The following is a 20322-nucleotide window of genomic DNA, read 5'->3' as shown; positions in this document are numbered from 1 at the left end:
GAGCAGAACAGCGGTGTAGGGATCATCGTTGCCGTATTTGGGTTGTGCTTCGCCACAAGCTGATGCCTTGTAATTCGCCGCCGTAAAGGCATCCTTTATACAGGGGTATGCAGTCCTACTTCTGGTGGCCCCCTTCCTGTGGAGTGGAGGTCCATCTCTGATCAAGCACACCTGAATCCGTTAATCAAGGCCTTTGGGGCTTATGTGAAAACGATAGCCAGCTGTGTTGCATTTAAAATCAAAATGATCAGGCAGCTGTTATTTCACCCAAAACTTTCCATGAGTGACATTGGCTGTCTCCATTCTTGTAAACTACTCATTGTTTTTCATTAATATAATTTTCAAATTCGTTGAATTGTTTGTTTGTTATTTATTGCACCTCTCCTGTGATTGTAAATTATTGATGTCCCTCTGTTGGAATGGAGCAGAGGCTGGGACAAGCTTCCAGCACTGACTTTGCTAAATGGCAAAGAATGCGAAAGCGGCTAAGTTTGGATGAGCATGCAGCGTCACCTCTCCAGTCGCTTCGCAGCCTCAGGAGCTTTCCAAAAGAGTTCCCTGGCAGCGGTGGGATTTGAACCCACTCCCCCGAAGAGACTGGAGCCTTAATCCAGCGCCTTAGACCGCTCGGCCACGCTACCTCGTCATGTTGTGTTCCACGGGTCTTTACGACAGGTCAAACGGCCTCCCTAATACGGACTCTGCGGAACGGCTGCAGTCTAATCCTGTTTGCGTAAAACAAGCCCGCTCCCAAGCGGGTTAGAGGGCCTCCCTGCCTTGGTTAAAATGGCTGCTGGCAGCGATGGGATTCGAACCCACGCCCCCGAAGAGACTGGAGTCTAAATCCAGCGCCTTAGACCACTCGGCCACGCTACCCTGGAATGTACATCTTCGTGGGCCCTTTTCTGCCCTCTTCCCCCACCCCAATGATAGAGAGAACGTCGGCTGCCGGACCTTCTTTGCTAAGCCTCTGGAATGAGGGCAAAGAACGTTTTTTTTTTTTTTTGCGTACGCACAATAGCCTTCCAAAACTCTGTCTTGGCAGTGGTGGGATTTGAACCCACGCCCATGAAGAGACTGGAGCCTAAATCAAATGCCTCAGACCAGTCGGCCACGCTACCCTAGAACGTGCGCCTTCCTGGGCCCTTTTCTGCCCTCTTCCCCCACCCCAAAGATAGAGAGAACGTCGGATGCCAGACCTTCTTTGCAAAGCCTCTGGAATGTGGGCAAAGAACGTTTTTTTTTTTTTTTTTTTGCGTACGCACAATAGCCTTCCGAAACTCTGTCTTGGCAGCAGTGGGATTCAAACCCACGCCCCCAAAGAGACTGGAGCCTTAATCCAGCGCCTTATGCTACGTTCACACCAAACGCAAACACACATCTAAATTCGCGCCCGCCGCTTCTATTTATAAGCGTGACCACTTTGTGTTCATTCGCCCGTCAAGAGCGAAATCGACGCGCATAAAAACAAAAGTTTGAAGCGAAAATTTACGCGAGTCACGTGCGTCAGAGGCGAAAGTTTCAAAAAGTTTCGAACCCCATTGGCGGCCATCTTTTTACAAGATGTCTGTTGTTGATCGGTCATTTATCGAGAGTGTCACCGGTCTGTATTTGCTCTGGAGAGCAGAACAGCGGTGTAGGGATCATCGTTGCCGTATTTGGGTTGCGCTTCGCCACAAGCTGATGCCTTGTAATTCGCCGCCGTAAAGGCATCCTTTATACAGGGGTATGCAGTTCTACTTCTGGTGGCCCCCTTCCTGTGGAGTGGAGGTCCATCTCTGATCAAGCACACCTGAATCCGTTAATCAAGGCCTTTGGGGCTTATGTGAAAACGATAGCCAGCTGTGTTGCATTTAAAATCAAAATGATCAGGCAGCTGTTATTTCACCCAAAACTTTCCATGAGTGACATTGGCTGTCTCCATTCTTGTAAACTACTCATTGTTTTTCATTAATATAATTTTCAAATTCGTTGAATTGTTTGTTTGTTATTTATTGCACCTCTCCTATGATTGTAAATTATTGATGTCCCTCTGTTGAAATGGAGCAGAGGCTGGGACAAGCTTCCAGCACTGACTTTGCTAAATGGCAAAGAATGCGAAAGCGGCTAAGTTTGGATGAGCATGCAGCGTCACCTCTCCAGTCGCTTCGCAGCCTCAGGAGCTTTCCAAAAGACTTCCCTGGCAGCGGTGGGATTTGAACCCACGCCCCCGAAGAGACTGGAGCCTTAATCCAGCGCCTTAGACCGCTCGGCCACGCTACCTCGTCATGTTGTGTTCCACGGGTCTTTACGACAGGTCAAACGGCCTCCCTAATACCGACTCTGCGGAACGGCTGCAGTCTAATCCTGTTTGCGTAAAACAAGCCCGCTCCCAAGCGGGTTAGAGGGCCTCCCTGCCTTGATTACAATGGCTGCTGGCAGCGATGTGATTCGAACCCACGCCCCCGAAGAGACTGGAGCCTAAATCCAGCGCCTTAGACCACTCGGCCACGCTACCCTGGAATGTACATCTTCGTGGGCCCTTTTCTGCCCTCTTCCCCCACCCCAATGATAGAGAGAACGTCGGCTGCCGGACCTTCTTTGCTAAGCCTCTGGAATGAGGGCAAAGAACGTTTTTTTTTTTTTTTTTGCGTACGCACAATAGCCTTCCAAAACTCTGTCTTGGCAGTGGTGGGATTTGAACCCACGCCCATGAAGAGACTGGAGCCTAAATCAAATGCCTCAGACCAGTCGGCCACGCTACCCTATAACGTGCGCCTTCGTGGGCCCTTTTCTGCCCTCTTCCCCCACCCCAAAGATAGAGAGAACGTCGGATGCCGGACCTTCTTTGCAAAGCCTCTGGAATGTGGGCAAAGAACGTTTTTTTTTTTTTTTTTTGCGTACGCACAATAGCCTTCCGAAACTCTGTCTTGGCAGCAGTGGGATTCAAACCCACGCCCCCAAAGAGACTGGAGCCTTAATCCAGCGCCTTATGCTACGTTCACACCAAACGCAAACACACATCTACCCAGACAGCACACATACGTCGGGCCGACGTCGGCCCGTGAACAGAACGTCGGCCTCATAAACTCTAGATCTAAAAAGGATCGGCCAGGCGTAGGCGGGTGTAATTCAGTCACTGCTCTATTTTGCCAGCTCATCAAACATCGGCTCTGAGTCGGCTCACGACAAAAGGCCGATGCCGCACTTTTCTGTTTGAATTTGTACGGTTATTCGTCTCTTAGCAACCCACCAGAAAGATGGCTACACCTCCGGCGACATCCGTGGCTTTCAGGTAAGTTTTCACTTGAGTTAAATTGGAAAAAATATATTATTTTGTTAATTCCGTGACACTTTATAACTAATAAGGCGCTTGGTGCACTGTAGTACAGGTAAAAAGACTTTGCCTTGAGCCCAACTTGAGAATTGGGCTCATTTCCAAATAACTTTTACTTGTTAAGCTAACGTTAACGGATTACTGTGTTTCCAGTAGTTTTTCTGAGGGGACGAGCTAACGTTAGACGCTGAGCAGCAAAAAGCTTAGTTCAGAGTTTGTTTTTAGTTTTTATTTCAATAGTGTTACACTGCTTTGTCCTAACTAACGTTTTTCGTCGTGTTTTTCACTCTGTTACAGGCTGCCAGAAAGTCTCCGTCTCTATGGTGAGCCATGCTAACGTTATTGTTGCGGTTCCTTTTTAAACTAAAAATCTGTTTTAAATTCATGATTGGATAATGATTAAATGAAACTAGATTAATAATGTAATGATTCAATTCTAGATGTTTACTTTTGTAAATACTGCGTGACTTTGACGTATTTTAATATGTTGAATATCTAAGTTTACGCTGGAGAGGTTGCCATGGAAACGGGGCGGCAGCAAGACACCTGACACAAAACTCCGTCTCTCGGTGCTGTTGTCGTCGTCGCTGCTTTTAGGTAAGTTTAGTGCTTAAAATCACACAAGTATTACATATAACTGTTCCTTACTTGTAATTGACTCGTTTCTGTTGAATATTTACTTCGTAGAAATGGTTTAATGTCTTCGAAAAAGTTCGTTAGCATCTCACAGATGAGGTATGCTAACTCTAGAGATTGAGCTCTTGTTTATGAATTTTTTTTATTTTTATTTATTTATTTTTTTTGCTGACAGATTGTCTGTGGGTTATTGGAAGTAGGCTCATTTATTGAACCTAAATGGCTGAAAACAAGTGAAAATGCTTCTTGATCTTGTAAGGTAAACACATACTGACAAAATTTGTTCTTTCAGGAGGACAGAAATAAAGCCCCCACAACAGAAGGGAAGCTCCAAGGTTTCAAAATGTCTGAATAGAGCTGCTGACAGAAGCAGGAAATACAGGTGAACCGAAGAAGCTCATAAAAATAACTTAATATGCATTTTTCACACAATATATTTAACCTATATAACCATGTGTCTGTTAAATTATTTTGCTAAATTAATATTTATTATAGTAATTTTAAGAAGCTTTTCACATCCAAATGTAACTACTTAACACTAAAAACATATTGTTATATAATTGTAGTATATTATGTATTCTTTTTTTCTGCATTGTACCTGTACTTTAACTTGTTTAACCTTCTAATAAACCAGCAACTGCATACTAAATATTGTGGTCTCTGTGACAAATTGCATGTTTTGTTCCTAGATTCTTCCATGATGATGGCCTGTGGCAGATCAGCAGACTCAGAGTGAACCTTCTTCTCCAAAGTACTGTAAACCAATGATCTAGTAAGTAAAATATCAAACATACACTACTGTTTCGTAAGTTTTGGTATGGTAAAGTTTCTTCTGCCCACCACAGCTTTGTGTATTTTGATAAATAATACAGTTAAGCAGTAATATTGTAAATTTAATATAATTTAAAATGATTGTTCTCTATTTTAATATAGTTAGAGAACTAATTTATTTCTGTGATGCAAAGCTACATTTTCAGTATCTTTACTCCGGTCTTCAGGGTCACATGATCCTTCAGAAATCATTAATCATGTGTTTGAGTTTAAGCAAGAGGATATTTTGATGAATAAAAATATATATATTTTTTTTCTTTTTTTTCATTTACAGCATTTATTTAGTTTCCTTTAACTTTTGATAATTGATAATGATAAGACATTGATAATTAGAAATTAAAAATGTTTTTTCAGCAGCAAATCACCAAATTAGAATGATTTCTGAAGGATCATGTCACACTGAAGACTGGAGTAAAGATGCTGAAAATGCAGCTTTGATAAAAAGAAATTAAGTTCACAATATATTCACAAAAATCTGTTAATTTGTAATAATATTTTACAATATTATTGTTTTTACTTCATTTTTGATCAAATAAATGCAGCCTTGGTGAGCAGAAGTGTCTTATTTCAAAGAAGTAAACTTTTGAAAGGAAGTGCACATTACAGTTATGATGTACCTCCCACTTACAGGGCTAGTTCACCTAAAAATGAACATTCTGTCATTAATTACTCACGCTAATGTTGTTCCAAACCCGTAAGACCTCCTTTCATCTTCTGAACACAATTTAAGATATTTTTGATAAAATCCAAGAGCTTTCTGACCCTGCATAGACAGCAAGGGTACCACCACGGTCAAGACAGAGAAGGGTAGTAATGACATTGTTGACATTGTCCATGTGACATCTGTGGTTCAACTGTAGTTTTATGAAACTCTGAGAGTAATTTTGTGCACAAAAGAAACTAAATTGGTACTCTCGTAGCATCATAAAATGAAGGTTGAATCGCTGATGTCACATGGACTATTTTAATAATGCTTTTACTACCCTTCTGTGTCTTGACCGTGTCAGGGCCCTTGCTGTATATGCAGGGTCAGAAAGCTCTCAGATTTCATCCAAAACATCTTAATTGGTGTTTTTAAGATGAACAAAGGTCTTACAGTTTTGTAATGACATGAGAGTGAGGAATTAATGACAGAATTTTCATATTTGGGTGAACTAACCCTTAAAATTATACTGTGGCATATGTAGTCCATTCCGTGTCTGTTCCCTGAATACTGAGGGCAAATAATATATTTACCAAGGGTTCTATAAAAATTCTTATTGTGATTAAACCAGATCACAATAAACACAAATACGGGCAACAGCAGCGATAGTATTTGGCCTCTAATGAGGTTACAAAACTCTGGACTATTGATAATAGTGAGAATGTATCAAAGTCCACTAAAGTATATAAGCACATTTTTTGTATTTTATTCCTTAACTTTAAAATAGTCTTCCTGATAATGTCCAGGGGTCAGGTACAATCTTTTTGTTTAAATTAAATAAAAATACACATTTTTAGCCAAGCATTCACATAACACATCTCAAAACATTGCACTACAATTATATGTAATTTAAATAAATCATCCTTTGTCTGAAATAATATGAAAAGCTGCTATGCTAATCTTTCTCCTTTTGCTTTCCTGTTTCTTTCTCTGGATGCCCATCCCAAGGTTACCAGAGGTTACACCAGTTCAAGATCAGATCCAGCCTTACTTGTGAAGACTTCAGAAGACGGCAACACTCAAGTCTTCAGATGATGCCAGCTGTACATGGACATACAAAACTGTGAAATATTATCCTTATATTGCCTTTAAGGGTATACATTTTCAAGCCGCTTTGTATTATTGCAGTGTTTCTAATATCTGTAAATCTGTTTACCTATAAATCCCTTTTTACTTATAAGCAACACTCTGCAGGATGACTCATAATGAAATTATGAATTTTGACAAAAACACTTTTTGCATCAACAAAATGACAAAATACTGCGTTTTCCGTCATGCAGCAGAGTTTTGCTCATAAATAAACTGGGGATCTCAGAGAAATCTTTTACATATATTAACAACTTTGTAACATACAAAGTGGATTGAACATTGTTGACCTTACCCTTTAATAATGTTAAATGATTGTGTTTAACTGAACACTTCACTGGAGACTTTAGTAATGTTTTATCATAAAAGATTTTAAAATTTGTATCATATAACTTAAAACATTTTAACTGCTGTAGTGTTTGCTCAGTTTTTATTTTGTGTTCATGTAGCTCTTGTAATATTGTACATTGGTTTTTGCCATGAAGATAGATTAGATTCTGATGTGGCAATGAAAATAGATAATTACCTTTATCTTTGAGCTGCTGTCATATGGACATTTCTTTGTTGCTAAAAGATCTTTCCCAGTAAGTCTCAGTCACCTCTGGCTGATTAAAGTTTTTTTTTTTTATTTACATTGTAACCTTGGAAAAATGCATTTTCTGTAAACCTACTTTGAAATGAGAAGTATTATGAAATGTGTATATAATTATAGAGCAGTTAACCATGGTTTTTCAATAGCAAAACTGTAGCAACTATAAGTGTAGTAAACAAGTTTTTTTTTTTTTTTTTTTTTTTGGTTCATAAGGTTTTGATGCCATGGTTCTACTATAGTTGAATTGTAGTAATACTAAAGTAAAACTGTGGTAAGCATGACTGTAGTAACCATAGTTTTTTAAAATCATAATAAATGTGGTTGCTATGGTTTTACTGCAAATACTATAGTAATGGTTAGTTTTGTACTTACTGTGGTTTTAATGCAACAGTCATTGTTAAACGGTTATTGTAAAAATATTGATTTAGTTTTTACTATGGTTTTACTGCAAATGCTGTGGTTAATCTTTGAAAGAGTGAATGATTCTCATTTGTATGTCACTTTTGATACAAATATATCTGATAAATGTAAATGTATTTGTATGTTTAATGTCTACCTTGAAAATGTTAATAAACAAGCAACCGTTATTGAGAGTGGTGTCGTGTGTATTGTTTTATTATAAACCAGCGGCTCCTGCCGCGGGTGGTACGTTAGAATAGGAATGAGCGAAACGCCGGTGAACCGCGCCCACGCCGAGCAGCCGGGATTTAAAGCTGCATCGGCCGAATGTCGGCCGGGGAGCATTTGCGATCAAATGCCGACATCGCGGCGACGTCTTGCCGATTAGCAAACGACCTCGGAGCGACATCGCGCCGATGGAATTTTGTAAGTCGGGACGACGTCGGCCCAACATATGTGTGCTATCTGGGTAAATTCGCGCCCGCCGCTTCTATTCATAAGCGTGACCACTTTGTGTTCATTCGCCTGTCAAGAGCGAAATCGACGCGCATAAAAACAAAAGTTTGAAGCGAAAATTTACGCGAGTCACGTGCGTCAGAGGCGAAAGTTTCAAAAAGTTTCGAACCCCATTGGCGGCCATCTTTTTACAAGATGTCTGTTGTTGATCGGTCATTTATCGAGAGTGTCACCGGTCTGTATTTGCTCTGGAGAGCAGAACAGCGGTGTAGGGATCATCGTTGCCGTATTTGGGTTGCGCTTCGCCACAAGCTGATGCCTTGTAATTCGCCGCCGTAAAGGCATCCTTTATACAGGGGTATGCAGTTCTACTTCTGGTGGCCCCCTTCCTGTGGAGTGGAGGTCCATCTCTGATCAAGCACACCTGAATCCGTTAATCAAGGCCTTTGGGGCTTATGTGAAAACGATAGCCAGCTGTGTTGCATTTAAAATCAAAATGATCAGGCAGCTGTTATTTCACCCAAAACTTTCCATGAGTGACATTGGCTGTCTCCATTCTTGTAAACTACTCATTGTTTTTCATTAATATAATTTTCAAATTCGTTGAATTGTTTGTTTGTTATTTATTGCACCTCTCCTATGATTGTAAATTATTGATGTCCCTCTGTTGAAATGGAGCAGAGGCTGGGACAAGCTTCCAGCACTGACTTTGCTAAATGGCAAAGAATGCGAAAGCGGCTAAGTTTGGATGAGCATGCAGCATCACCTCTCCAGTCGCTTCACAGCCTCAGGAGCTTTCCAAAAGACTTCCCTGGCAGCGGTGGGATTTGAACCCACGCCCCCGAAGAGACTGGAGCCTTAATCCAGCGCCTTAGACCGCTCGGCCACGCTACCTCGTCATGTTGTGTTCCACGGGTCTTTACGACAGGTCAAACGGCCTCCCTAATACCGACTCTGCGGAACGGCTGCAGTCTAATCCTGTTTGTGTAAAACAAGCCCGCTCCCAAGCGGGTTATAGGGCCTCCCTGCCTTGATTACAATGGCTGCTGGCAGCGATGGGATTCGAACCCGCGCCCCCCAAGAGACTGGAGCCTAAATACAGCGCCTTAGACCACTCGGCCACGCTACCCTGGAATGTACATCTTCGTGGGCCCTTTTCTGCCCTCTTCCCCCACCCCAATGATAGAGAGAACGTCGGCTGCCGGACCTTCTTTGCTAAGCCTCTGGAATGAGGGCAAAGAACGTTTTTTTTAATTTTGCGTACGCACAATAGCCTTCCAAAACTCTGTCTTGGCAGTGGTGGGATTTGAACCCACGCCCATGAAGAGACTGGAGCCTAAATCAAATGCCTCAGACCACTCGGCCACGCTACCCTGGAAAGTACATCTTCGCGGGCCCTTTTCTGCCCTCTTCCCCCACCCCAAAGATAGAGAGAACGTCGGCCTCCAGAACCTTCTTTGCAAAGCCTCTGGAGTGCGGGCAAAGAACGTAATTTTTTTTCTTGCGTATGCACAATAGCCTTCCAAAATTCTGTCTTGGCAGCAGTGGGATTCAAACCCAAAGAGACTGGAGCCTTAATCCAGCGCCTTATGCTACGTTCACACCAAACGCAAACACACATCTAAATTCGCGCCCACCGCTCCTATTTATACGCGTGACCACTTTGTGTTCATTCGCCTGTCAAGAGCGAAATCGACGCGCATAAAAACAAAAGTTTGAAGCGAAAATTTACGCGAGTCACGTGCGTCAGAGGCGAAAGTTTCAAAAAGTTTCGAACCCCGTTGGCGGCCATCTTTTTACAAGATGTCTGTTGTTGATCGGTCATTTATCGAGAGTGTCACCGGTCTGTATTTGCTCTGGAGAGCAGAACAGCGGTGTAGGGATCATCGTTGCCGTATTTGGGTTGCGCTTCGCCACAAGCTGATGCCTTGTAATTCGCCGCCGTAAAGGCATCCTTTATACAGGGGTATGCAGTCCTACTTCTGGTGGCCCCCTTCCTGTGGAGTGGAGGTCCATCTCTGATCAAGCACACCTGAATCCGTTAATCAAGGCCTTTGGGGCTTATGTGAAAACGATAGCCAGCTGTGTTGCATTTAAAATCAAAATGATCAGGCAGCTGTTATTTCACCCAAAACTTTCCATGAGTGACATTGGCTGTCTCCATTCTTGTAAACTACTCATTGTTTTTCATTAATATAATTTTCAAATTCGTTGAATTGTTTGTTTGTTATTTATTGCACCTCTCCTATGATTGTAAATTATTGATGTCCCTCTGTTGGAATGGAGCAGAGGCTGGGACAAGCTTCCAGCACTGACTTTGCTAAATGGCAAAGAATGCGAAAGCGGCTAAGTTTGGATGAGCATGCAGCGTCACCTCTCCAGTCGCTTCGCAGCCTCAGGAGCTTTCCAAAAGACTTCCCTGGCAGCGGTGGGATTTGAACCCACGCCCCCGAAGAGACTGGAGCCTTAATCCAGCGCCTTAGACTGCTCGGCCACGCTACCTCGTCATGTTGTGTTCCACGGGTCTTTACGACAGGTCAAACGGCCTCCCTAATACCGACTCTGCGGAACGGCTGCAGTCTAATCCTGTTTGTGTAAAACAAGCCCGCTCCCAAGCGGGTTAGAGGGCCTCCCTGCCTTGGTTACAATGGCTGCTGGCAGTGATGGGATTCGAACCCACGCCCCCGAAGAGACTGGAGCCTAAATCCAGCGCCTTAGACCACTCGGCCACGCTACCCTGGAATGTACATCTTCGTGGGCCCTTTTCTGCCCTCTTCCCCCACCCCAATGATAGAGAGAACGTCGGCTGCCTGACCTTCTTTGCTAAGCCTCTGGAATGAGGGCAAAGAACGTTTTTTTTTTTTTTTTTTTTGCGTACGCACAATAGCCTTCCAAAACTCTGTCTTGGCAGTGGTGGGATTTGAACCCACTCCCATGAAGAGACTGGAGCCTAAATCAAATGCCTCAGACCACTCGGCCACGCAACCATATAACGTGCGCCTTCCTGGGCCCTTTTCTGCCCTCTTCCCCCACCCCAAAGATAGAGAGAACGTCGGATGCCGGACCTTCTTTGCAAAGCCTCTGGAATGTGGGCAAAGAACGTTTTTTTTTTTTTTTTTTTTTTGCGTACGCACAATAGCCTTCCGACACTCTGTCTTGGCAGCAGTGGGATTCAAACCCACGCCCCCAAAGAGACTGGAGCCTTAATCCAGCGCCTTATGCTACGTTCACACCAAACGCAAACACACATCTAAATTCGCGCCCGCCGCTTCTATTTATAAGCGTGACCACTTTGTGTTCATTCGCCCGTCAAGAGCGAAATCGACGCGCATAAAAACAAAAGTTTGAAGCGAAAATTTACGCGAGTCACGTGCGTCAGAGGGGAAACTTTCAAAAAGTTTCGAAACCCCATTGGCGGCCATCTTTTTACAAGATGTCTGTTGTTGATCGGTCATTTATTGAGAGTGTCACCGGTCTGTATTTGCTCTGGAGAGCAGAACAGCGGTGTAGGGATCATCGTTGCCGTATTTGGGTTGCGCTTCGCCACAAGCTGATGCCTTGTAATTCGCCACCGTAAAGGCATCCTTTATACAGGGGTATGCAGTCCTACTTCTGGTGGCCCCCTTCCTGTGGAGTGGAGGTCCATCTCTGATCAAGCACACCTGAATCCGTTAATCAAGGCCTTTGGGGCTTATGTGAAAACGATAGCCAGCTGTGTTGCATTTAAAATCAAAATGATCAGGCAGCTGTTATTTCACCCAAAACTTTCCATGAGTGACATTGGCTGTCTCCATTCTTGTAAACTACTCATTGTTTTTCATTAATATAATTTTCAAATTCGTTGAATTGTTTGTTTGTTATTTATTGCACCTCTCCTATGATTGTAAATTATTGATGTCCCTCTGTTGGAATGGAGCAGAGGCTGGGACAAGCTTCCAGCACTGACTTTGCTAAATGGCAAAGAATGCGAAAGCGGCTAAGTTTGGATGAGCATGCAGCGTCACCTCTCCAGTCGCTTCGCAGCCTCAGGAGCTTTCCAAAAGACTTCCCTGGCAGGGATGGGATTCGAACCCACGCCCCCGAAGAGACTGGAGCCTAAATCCAGCGCCTTAGACCACTCGGCCACGCTACCCTGGAATGTACATCTTCGTGGGCCCTTTTCTGCCCTCTTCCCCCACCCCAATGATAGAGAGAACGTCGGCTGCCGGACCTTCTTTGCTAAGCCTCTGGAATGAGGGCAAAGAACGTTTTTTTTTTTTTTGCGTACGCACAATAGCCTTCCAAAACTCTGTCTTGGCAGTGGTGGGATTTGAACCCACGCCCATGAAGAGACTGGAGCCTAAATCAAATGCCTCAGACCACTCGGCCACGCAACCATATAACGTCGCCTTCCTGGGCCCTTTTCTGCCCTCTTCCCCCACCCCAAAGATAGAGAGAACGTCGGATGCCGGACCTTCTTTGCAAAGCCTCTGGAATGTGGGCAAAGAACGTTTTTTTTTTTTTTTTTTTTTTGCGTACGCACAATAGCCTTCCGACACTCTGTCTTGGCAGCAGTGGGATTCAAACCCACGCCCCCAAAGAGACTGGAGCCTTAATCCAGCGCCTTATGCTACGTTCACACCAAACGCAAACACACATCTAAATTCGCGCCCGCCGCTTCTATTTATAAGCGTGACCACTTTGTGTTCATTCGCCCGTCAAGAGCGAAATCGACGCGCATAAAAACAAAAGTTTGAAGCGAAAATTTACGCGAGTCACGTGCGTCAGAGGGGAAACTTTCAAAAAGTTTCGAACCCCATTGGCGGCCATCTTTTTACAAGATGTCTGTTGTTGATCGGTCATTTATTGAGAGTGTCACCGGTCTGTATTTGCTCTGGAGAGCAGAACAGCGGTGTAGGGATCATCGTTGCCGTATTTGGGTTGCGCTTCGCCACAAGCTGATGCCTTGTAATTCGCCGCCGTAAAGGCATCCTTTATACAGGGGTATGCAGTCCTACTTCTGGTGGCCCCCTTCCTGTGGAGTGGAGGTCCATCTCTGATCAAGCACACCTGAATCCGTTAATCAAGGCCTTTGGGGCTTATGTGAAAACGATAGCCAGCTGTGTTGCATTTAAAATCAAAATGATCAGGCAGCTGTTATTTCACCCAAAACTTTCCATGAGTGACATTGGCTGTCTCCATTCTTGTAAACTACTCATTGTTTTTCATTAATATAATTTTCAAATTCGTTGAATTGTTTGTTTGTTATTTATTGCACCTCTCCTATGATTGTAAATTATTGATGTCCCTCTGTTGGAATGGAGCAGAGGCTGGGACAAGCTTCCAGCACTGACTTTGCTAAATGGCAAAGAATGCGAAAGCGGCTAAGTTTGGATGAGCATGCAGCGTCACCTCTCCAGTCGCTTCGCAGCCTCAGGAGCTTTCCAAAAGACTTCCCTGGCAGGGATGGGATTCGAACCCACGCCCCCGAAGAGACTGGAGCCTAAATCCAGCGCCTTAGACCACTCGGCCACGCTACCCTGGAATGTACATCTTCGTGGGCCCTTTTCTTCCCTCTTCCCCCACCCCAATGATAGAGAGAACGTCGGCTGCCGGACCTTCTTTGCTAAGCCTCTGGAATGAGGGCAAAGAACGTTTTTTTTTTTTTTTTTGCGTACGCACAATAGCCTTCCAAAACTCTGTCTTGGCAGTGGTGGGATTTGAACCCACACCCATGAAGAGACTGGAGCCTAAATCAAATGCCTCAGACCACTCGGCCACGCTACCCTGGAATGTACATCTTCGCGGGCCCTTTTCTGCCCTCTTCCCCCACCCCAATGATAGAGAGAACGTCGGCCTCCAGAACCTTCTTTGCAAAGCCTCTGGAGTGCGGGCAAAGAACGTAATTTTTTTTCTTGCGTATGCACAATAGCCTTCCAAAATTCTGTCTTGGCAGCAGTGGGATTCAAACCCAAAGAGACTGGAGCCTTAATCCAGCGCCTTATGCTACGTTCACACCAAACGCAAACACACATCTAAATTCGCGCCCACCGCTCCTATTTATACGCGTGACCACTTTGTGTTCATTCGCCTGTCAAGAGCGAAATCGACGCGCATAAAAACAAAAGTTTGAAGCGAAAATTTACGCGAGTCACGTGCGTCAGAGGCGAAAGTTTCAAAAAGTTTCGAACCCCGTTGGCGGCCATCTTTTTACAAGATGTCTGTTGTTGATCGGTCATTTATCGAGAGTGTCACCGGTCTGTATTTGCTCTGGAGAGCAGAACAGCGGTGTAGGGATCATCGTTGCCGTATTTGGGTTGCGCTTCGCCACAAGCTGATGCCTTGTAATTCGCCGCCGTAAAGGCATCCTTTATACAGGGGTATGCAGTCCTACTTCTGGTGGCCCCCTTCCTGTGGAGTGGAGGTCCATCTCTGATCAAGCACACCTGAATCCGTTAATCAAGGCCTTTGGGGCTTATGTGAAAACGATAGCCAGCTGTGTTGCATTTAAAATCAAAATGATCAGGCAGCTGTTATTTCACCCAAAACTTTCCATGAGTGACATTGGCTGTCTCCATTCTTGTAAACTACTCATTGTTTTTCATTAATATAATTTTCAAATTCGTTGAATTGTTTGTTTGTTATTTATTGCACCTCTCCTATGATTGTAAATTATTGATGTCCCTCTGTTGGAATGGAGCAGAGGCTGGGACAAGCTTCCAGCACTGACTTTGCTAAATGGCAAAGAATGCGAAAGCGGCTAAGTTTGGATGAGCATGCAGCGTCACCTCTCCAGTCGCTTCGCAGCCTCAGGAGCTTTCCAAAAGACTTCCCTGGCAGCGGTGGGATTTGAACCCACGCCCCCGAAGAGACTGGAGCCTTAATCCAGCGCCTTAGACTGCTCGGCCACGCTACCTCGTCATGTTGTGTTCCACGGGTCTTTACGACAGGTCAAACGGCCTCCCTAATACCGACTCTGCGGAACGGCTGCAGTCTAATCCTGTTTGCGTAAAACAAGCCCGCTCCCAAGCGGGTTAGAGGGCCTCCCTGCCTTGGTTACAATGGCTGCTGGCAGCGATGGGATTCGAACCCACGCCCCCGAAGAGACTGGAGCCTAAATCCAGCGCCCTTAGACCACTCGGCCACGCTACCCTGGAATGTACATCTTCGTGGGCCCTTTTCTGCCCTCTTCCCCCACCCCAAAGATAGAGAGAACGTCGGATGCCGGACCTTCTTTGCAAAGCCTCTGGAATGAGGGCAAAGAACGTTTTTCTTTTTTTTTGCGTACGCACAATAGCCTTCCAAAACTCTGTCTTGGCAGTGGTGGGATTTGAACCCACACCCATGAAGAGACTGGAGCCTAAATCAAATGCCTCAGACCACTCGGCCACGCTACCCTGGAATGTACATCTTCGTGGGCCCTTTTCTGCCCTCTTCCCCCACCCCAAAGATAGAGAGAACGTCCGCCTCCAGAACCTTCTTTGCAAAGCCTCTGGAGTGCGGGCAAAGAACGTAATTTTTTTTCTTGCGTATGCACAATAGCCTTCCAAAATTCTGTCTTGGCAGCAGTGGGATTCAAACCCAAAGAGACTGGAGCCTTAATCCAGCGCCTTATGCTTTTTTTTTTTTTTTTTATTAAAGAAATTTCATAATACAAATTTTCCAATGTGTGCTTCACATTAGAAGTCTCACGACATAAAATAAATAAACATGAAAAAATACATCACATTATCATCAACAAAGCAAAAGGAACACATTAACGATAAGATGAATTTTCAACCAATAGAAACATCAACAATACAATATAGTTGTCCACACAAAGACGAAAGAAAAGAGAAAAAAAAAAATAAAATTAAAAATAAGATAAAATATAATCTACTCATCTCGTATTTTTTGTTTAAAATCATTCCTTTTATACTTAAGATTTAGAAAGCTCTTTCTCTTCCTGGCAATTTGCACATGAAATTCTCTAAAACATTACAAACTGTTGGTGTAAAAACATCATAAAAAGCTTTCAGCATATTTTCACTTTTAAAATACACATATAATTGTTCTACATATACTTCTATTTTCCTTTTAAAAACAGTCCAAACCTCTAACACCATTTTTTCTTTTTTGGCCACAATTCTTCTTTCCCAAACTGCGCTTTTCATTAACATTATACACAGATTTATAAACTTTTTGTGTTGACCCTTCTTTTCCCAACCAAACATCACTACTCTTTTCCATTCCATTACACTTTCATCCCAACCTTCACTCACATCTTTAATTAAACATTTACATTTCCTTAGAAAATCCTCCAATTCTTTACAATATAAAAACAAATGTAAAATCCCCTCTTCTTTTTCATGACACACTTTACACATTGGATTTTGTTCCATTCCCACCTTGTTTAAAACAGACTCAGTAAAAACCACTTTATGCCTTATAAAATATTCCAAACATCCTAACTTTGTTTCAACACACCTCCCCCTCATGTTTCTCCATATACATTCTTCTTTTAGATCCTTGAATTTTTCCACCCAGTACTTATTTACAATCGGCTCTTTAAAAACACCATCTCTAAAAGCACAATAAAACATTTTTACAGTACATTCTTTAAAATCATACATTTTTCCCCCCAGTTTCACAAAAATATTTCCCTCTGTTTGCTCTCTTTCCATACTCTCTATTCTTTTAATCCACTCTTTGGGTATTGCATTTTTAATAATTTCATATTTATTTGTTATTTCTTGTTTACTGTATTCTTATTTTTCTTCCTCCATCGCATCCACAATATATTGTATCGGTAAAAAGCCCTCTTTAAATTCATACAAAACATCTCTCACTCTTGTTATCCCCACATCCATCCATTTTTTAAAAAATATTGCTTTCTCTTGTTTTAAAATGTTGTTATTTAAGAACAGAGGTTGATTTAAAATGTTTTCTCTTCCATGCGGATTGTACTCGATTTTCGTTAAAAAATTCCCCCAGGCACTAAAAATTTCTCTATAAAATTCGGGTAATCCTTCCGTCATCCAAATTTTTGTTTTCATCCATAATATTCCGTCCCCCATGTTAAAATCCCCACATTTGTTTAAAAAGTATTTCATTGTTTTTTTCCACACAGTTTTGTTATCTTGTTGCAGGTATTTCTTAACAATTTTTACTCTCAACGCATTTTTTCGCTGTTCCACATCCATTAAACCTAAGCCCCCCTTCTCTATTGCCCCTAAAATCGTATTATGTGCAATCCTTGCTGGTTTCCCCTCCCATAAAAAGTCAAGAAAACATTTCTTCAACCTCCGTTCTGTCCATAAAGGTATTTCAGAAACATATAAAACATACCAAAGTTTAGAGACCATTAAAACATTCAATATTAAAACCTTCCCCTTCAAGTTTAAAGTTCTCAATTTCCAAAAATTTAATCTTCTCTCTATATCTGTTACTAGTTGCTCCCACATTTCATCTCTTACTTTCCTCTCATTCTTTCCCATTACAACTCCTAAAATCCTAATTTCTTCCACTTCCTTAAAATTAAAACAATCCATTAAAACCATAGCTTTACCAAATCTCATATATACCGTTTTCTCCTCATTTACTTTACTTCCAGACCCACTACAATATTCTTTTACCAACTTCATAACTTCTTTAACACTCTCTTTTCCCTTTACAATTATTGTTGTGTCATCAGCATATTGAAAAACTTTCCCCTCAGCCTTATTTCCCTCAATTTCTATCCCTATTAATCTTTCATTCTGTTTTATAGCCAGTCCCAAGGGTTCAGAAACAAGTGAGTACAATAATGCTGAGAGTGGACAACCCTGTCTTATTGACCTTGTTATTTTAAAACACTCTGTTAAAAACCCATTACATTTTATCTTTGTTAGTGCACCCTTATATAAAATCTCAATCCATTTAATAAAATTTTCCCCGAACCCAAAACTCCTTAAAACCTCAAATAAATACCCGTGCTCAACCCTATCAAAAGCTTTTTCAAAATCCAAACTAATTATATATCCTTCTTCATTTTTTTCTTTCATGTACCATATCGTGTCCCTTATACTCATTGTTATGTCGGCTATATCTCTTCCTTTGACTCCATATGCTTGGTTTGTTTTAATTATACTTGGCATTACTTCCTTTAATCTATTTGCTAAAACCTTCGCTAAAATCTTAAGATCTGTATTCAACATCGTGATTGGTCTGTAGTTTTTTAGATCTACTTTTTCTCCTTTCCTTTTATATATCAATTTCATTAACCCCATCCTTGTTCTTTCATTAATCTCTTCCTTTTCAAAAATTTCTTTAAAAACCTCATTTAAAATCTTTGTTAAAACTTCTTTAAAACAAACATAAAATTCAGTTCCCAAACCATCTATTCCTGGACTTTTCTTTTTATTCAGTTGATTTATTGCTCTTTCAATCTCGTCTTCCCTGATTTCTTGGTCACATTCTTTTTTATGTTCCTCACTTACTTTTGCTTTTATCTGATTCAACAGTTCCTTTTTTTCCTCCTCTTCCACCCCCCTTGCACTAAACAGATCCTCATAAAAATTCTTTATTTCTTTTAAAATCTTTTCATTCCCTTCTACAATTTCCCAATTTTCCCCTCTTATTTCTTTTATCGTTTCAGCTTTCCCTCTCTTTTTTCCAGATCAAAAAAGAACTTTGTACATTTTTCTCCCTCCACCACATATTTTGCTTTGCTTCTTAACCTCGCCCCCTCATATTCCTTTTCTTCTATTTCTTTCAGTTTCCCCTCCATTTCCTTTATCTTTTGTATGTCTTTAAATTCTTTATTCAATTCCATTTCCAAACTTTCCTTTATTCCTCTTTCTTTGGATCTTTTGCATTTCTGAATAAAACTACAATACCTGATTGAGAATTTTTTGATTAAAAACTTTACACTCTCCCACCATATTCTCTTATCCTCTTCATACATTCCATTTTCCTTTTCTTTTTCTATAATTTCTTTCACTATTAAAACATAATCTTCATTCTTTAAAATCTGTGTATTTAAAATCCATACTCCAGGACCTCTTTGCATTTGACTCCAGTCCAACTTAAAAGATAAAATCTTATGATCGCTAAAACTTGTTTCTTTGTACTTAATATTTTCTATAAAATTCTCCACATTTCTTGTACATAAAACAAAGTCAATTCTAGTTTGGCATACAAACTGCCCTACTATTTGTCTTCTCGAAAATTCTTTTTTCTTTTCATTTCTTTCTCTCCACACATCTATCATATTGTTTTCATCCATTAATGCTTTTAATTCTTTTCTTCCTGTATCTGTTTTAAAAACCATTCCTTCAGCCATATCTTGTTTACTAAAAACTGTGTTAAAATCCCCCATCATAATTATTTCTTTATACTTCTTTACAATGTTTCTTAAAACATTAAAAAACTCTTTCTTTTCCTTCTCTTCCACTGGTGCATGTACATTCGCTAAAATAATTTCACGTCCTTCATAATTTACTTCTAATACCATACATTTCCCTATCTTATCTTTATACACTACTTTGCTTGCATTAAACACATCTTTCCTCATTAAAAACGCTACACCTCTTCCAAGCCTTCCATCCCCATTGTTATATAAAATATCTCCTTCCCATTTCTTTTTATAGTCCATCATCACACTCTCTTTCCAGTTTGTTTCTTGCAAAGCGATAACATCTTCTCCTTTGCATTTTTCTTTCAGTCTTTCAAATTTTCTCATGTCCATCAATCCCCTCGCATTAAAAGTAACACAACTTAAAACCATTAAAAGAAATAAAAACAAATACCTAGAAAACATTATACACCATCTTCTCCCTCCAGCCCACTTAACACTTCATATCTGTTTACATTTGTCATGATTTTTTTTCTTGCATTTTCCACATTTGGTTTTACCTTTAAGGCTCTCCTTCTAATTAGTCCTCTCCCCTCTCTGTCCTTTCCCATGTTGTCCATCTTTGCTTGCTCTCCATTGTCTGTTTCTTTGTTTTGATTTCCCATTCTTTGTCCATCTCTCTCTACGTCGTCCAGAAAACTATTAGAAGTGTCCAATGTTTCCATTTCTGTCCAGTGGGTGTCTTGTTGTGTTGCATGTTCCTTAAGTTCATCGTTCCCTTTTTCTTCTTCTCCTTCCTCTCGGTTGCCTGTTGCTCCTTCTGTTTCTTTTTGTTGTAATCCTTCCTCTTGTGTTTCGCAAGTTTCTCCGTCCTCCTCGTTGTTTCCTTCACGCACCTGTCCGTCCACCTGACTTTCCGTGCCTCCTTCCTCGTCCTCCATCCAACACTCACACTTATTTAAAATTTGCTGACACTCCGGGCACCTGACTGCGTTACAGTCTCTTGCAAA

General features: G+C 41.7%; 2 long non-coding RNA genes and 12 other non-coding genes across 14 annotated transcripts; 2 read left to right on the top strand and 12 right to left on the bottom strand.

Annotated features, from left to right (window-relative positions):
* Nucleotides 1-559: 559 nt before the first annotated feature.
* Nucleotides 560-641, bottom strand: trnal-aag (transfer RNA leucine (anticodon AAG)). Its single transcript has one exon. It is a non-coding gene; the product is annotated as a tRNA-Leu (tRNA).
* Nucleotides 642-794: 153 nt separating this feature from the next.
* On the bottom strand, nucleotides 795-876 carry trnal-uag (transfer RNA leucine (anticodon UAG)). Its single transcript has one exon. It is a non-coding gene; the product is annotated as a tRNA-Leu (tRNA).
* A 1304-nt stretch (nucleotides 877-2180) lies between these two features.
* On the bottom strand, nucleotides 2181-2262 carry trnal-aag (transfer RNA leucine (anticodon AAG)). Its single transcript has one exon. It is a non-coding gene; the product is annotated as a tRNA-Leu (tRNA).
* Nucleotides 2263-2415: 153 nt separating this feature from the next.
* trnal-uag (transfer RNA leucine (anticodon UAG)) lies at nucleotides 2416-2497 on the bottom strand. The gene has a single exon. It is a non-coding gene; the product is annotated as a tRNA-Leu (tRNA).
* Nucleotides 2498-3014: 517 nt separating this feature from the next.
* Nucleotides 3015-4014, top strand: LOC141305371 (uncharacterized). Its single transcript, XR_012344382.1, has 3 exons — nucleotides 3015-3274; nucleotides 3614-3639; nucleotides 3817-4014. It is a non-coding gene; the product is annotated as an uncharacterized lncRNA (long non-coding RNA).
* A 250-nt stretch (nucleotides 4015-4264) lies between these two features.
* LOC141305439 (uncharacterized) lies at nucleotides 4265-7130 on the top strand. The gene is made up of 3 exons (XR_012344405.1): nucleotides 4265-4334; nucleotides 4642-4724; nucleotides 6435-7130. It is a non-coding gene; the product is annotated as an uncharacterized lncRNA (long non-coding RNA).
* A 1701-nt stretch (nucleotides 7131-8831) lies between these two features.
* trnal-aag (transfer RNA leucine (anticodon AAG)) lies at nucleotides 8832-8913 on the bottom strand. Its single transcript has one exon. It is a non-coding gene; the product is annotated as a tRNA-Leu (tRNA).
* A 153-nt stretch (nucleotides 8914-9066) lies between these two features.
* Nucleotides 9067-9148, bottom strand: trnal-uag (transfer RNA leucine (anticodon UAG)). Its single transcript has one exon. It is a non-coding gene; the product is annotated as a tRNA-Leu (tRNA).
* A 1291-nt stretch (nucleotides 9149-10439) lies between these two features.
* trnal-aag (transfer RNA leucine (anticodon AAG)) lies at nucleotides 10440-10521 on the bottom strand. The gene has a single exon. It is a non-coding gene; the product is annotated as a tRNA-Leu (tRNA).
* A 153-nt stretch (nucleotides 10522-10674) lies between these two features.
* Nucleotides 10675-10756, bottom strand: trnal-uag (transfer RNA leucine (anticodon UAG)). Its single transcript has one exon. It is a non-coding gene; the product is annotated as a tRNA-Leu (tRNA).
* Nucleotides 10757-12069: 1313 nt separating this feature from the next.
* On the bottom strand, nucleotides 12070-12151 carry trnal-uag (transfer RNA leucine (anticodon UAG)). The gene has a single exon. It is a non-coding gene; the product is annotated as a tRNA-Leu (tRNA).
* Nucleotides 12152-13456: 1305 nt separating this feature from the next.
* Nucleotides 13457-13538, bottom strand: trnal-uag (transfer RNA leucine (anticodon UAG)). Its single transcript has one exon. It is a non-coding gene; the product is annotated as a tRNA-Leu (tRNA).
* A 1294-nt stretch (nucleotides 13539-14832) lies between these two features.
* On the bottom strand, nucleotides 14833-14914 carry trnal-aag (transfer RNA leucine (anticodon AAG)). The gene has a single exon. It is a non-coding gene; the product is annotated as a tRNA-Leu (tRNA).
* Nucleotides 14915-15067: 153 nt separating this feature from the next.
* trnal-uag (transfer RNA leucine (anticodon UAG)) lies at nucleotides 15068-15150 on the bottom strand. The gene has a single exon. It is a non-coding gene; the product is annotated as a tRNA-Leu (tRNA).
* Nucleotides 15151-20322: the final 5172 nt, after the last annotated feature.

Source organism: Garra rufa, unplaced genomic scaffold, assembly GCF_049309525.1.
Source record: "Garra rufa unplaced genomic scaffold, GarRuf1.0 hap1_unplaced_002, whole genome shotgun sequence".
Lineage (NCBI taxonomy): Eukaryota > Metazoa > Chordata > Actinopteri > Cypriniformes > Cyprinidae > Garra > Garra rufa.
This window is presented reverse-complemented; position numbering and strand designations above follow the sequence as displayed.